The following is a 2,192-nucleotide window of genomic DNA, read 5'->3' on the forward strand; positions in this document are numbered from 1 at the left end:
TTGACATGCCAGTCATGGATCACGGTAGTCACTAGAAGGATTTTGTACGTATGGCATATGCGTACTAAATAAATGTACTTATAGTGTTTATATACTAATATGACTACATGTGCACAAGACGCGAGTTGACACTCAAATAAACATACTGATTTCTATATCATAATAAACACTAGTCTTGAATTTGCAGCAAGAACATGTACTAATACATCATTTACAGTTATGATTGCAATATAGCTCGTTTAATTCCACTGAGCATAAACAGGGGGGAGAATCGAGCTTAACCTTAGCATTCAAACAAGATGGCGGCGCCCATGTAAAAGGTGAGTTTTTTGGCGATTTAAAATTTTGGAAGCCAGTTTAAACACTGGCATATTGTGAAAAACCTGCTAGAGAAAATTCCACACCCATTGGTACTTGGATCTCCATGAAACATGCTGTAGTTTTGTCAAACATTCGGACATCGGCATCGACTCGAGAGGAAAACGAACTAAAAGGCACGGCTAAGGTTAGGATCCCTCGATAATATTGGCCTGTTTTGACGATTAGCAACACTATTCATGATTGTTGTGTCAAGTTGGTACAATATAAATGTGTATTGATCAAAAGTTATCCGTCTAGAAACCGGTAATGACGTATTTGCTTCAAAATTAGTATTTATGCACAATGCTAAGGAGCAGTGCACGCAAATAAGTGGCTAAGGTTAGGTGCCATTTATTGAGAGAGGCGTTCATTACCTACGGTAATTTTGTTTCGTGTTTGTATCTGTTCTTTCTGAGAGATTCATGGTTTCCGTAACACTGTGCGACATCATCATTATCCAGATGAGGTATTTTGAAACTGCCAAATCTGATTTCGCTGTGTTTTCATCTAGATACAGTTGAGAAAAAAAACTACAGTGACGCGATGTTGTGGATGAAAATCGTCTATTTTGTAGTTTTTGGTGTACCTGTTTAAATTTGAGGATGCATTAAAACAATTAATAAAGAAATATTCACATTCATATTTAATCAATCGTTACCAGAAGCGAAACTGATTGCACTTAATTAGTACTTAAATTGTCAACGGTAGATCGGTCTTGTCAAAAATGTTGACAAAAGATTGTAGGCAGTTTCAAAATACCTCATCTGGATAATGATGATGTAGCACAGTGTTACGGAAACCATTAATCTCTCAGAAAGAACAGATACAAACACGAAACAAAATTACCGTAGGTAATGAACGCCTCTCTCAATAAATGGCACCTAACCTTAGCCACTTATTTGCGTGCACTGCTCCTTAGCATTGTGCATAAATACTAATTTTGAAGCAAATACGTCATTACCGGTTTCTAGACGGATAACTTTTGATCAATACACATTTATATTGTACCAACTTGACACAACAATCATGAATAGTGTTGCTAATCGTCAAAACAGGCCAATATTATCGAGGGATCCTAACCTTAGCCGTGCCTTTTAGTTCGTTTTCCTCTCGAGTCGATGCCGATGTCCGAATGTTTGACAAAACTACAGCATGTTTCATGGAGATCCAGGTACCAATGGGTGTGGAATTTTCTCTAGCAGGTTTTTCACAATATGCCAGTGTTTAAACTGGCTTCCAAAATTTTAAATCGCCGAAAAACTCACCTTTTACATGGGCGCCGCCATCTTGTTTGAATGCTAAGGTTAAGCTCGATTCTCCCCCCTGATAAATCGGTATACTCTATGATACGTCAGTTTGGAGGTTTTAATGTTGTACCATGGAGGGTCACGTGATCAAAATGGACCAGCCAACATTATTATTGTTAAATAAAACTACAAAATGTGTTTCATAAAAAACAGCCTTTGTGAACAAACAACTGCTTATTTTGTTCAGTATTGTCATTTCTATTATTAATAACTATTTGTACATAATATGAATATCACCACGTGTGGTGGAAATAAAGATAAGTTGAGTTGAGTTGTGTAAACTGATTAAAGAAAAAAGAAACACCAAGCTACAAAAAAAAATATGTATTATACCGTTGTTAAAAAATTTAAATAATGGGTATTTAATTACTTGTCTCAAAACCCTAAGACTACGGGTGTTATAAAGCTTGTTTTATGAGTCGTCGGACCCGAATTACCAAAAAGCTCAGGAAAAAAGTTTCGGATGATATTTTGTATAATTAAAATAATCTGGATTTTGATAAATGATTAAACTTGAAAATTCAA

Source organism: Mya arenaria, chromosome 12, assembly GCF_026914265.1.
Source record: "Mya arenaria isolate MELC-2E11 chromosome 12, ASM2691426v1".
Taxonomy (NCBI): domain Eukaryota; kingdom Metazoa; phylum Mollusca; class Bivalvia; order Myida; family Myidae; genus Mya; species Mya arenaria.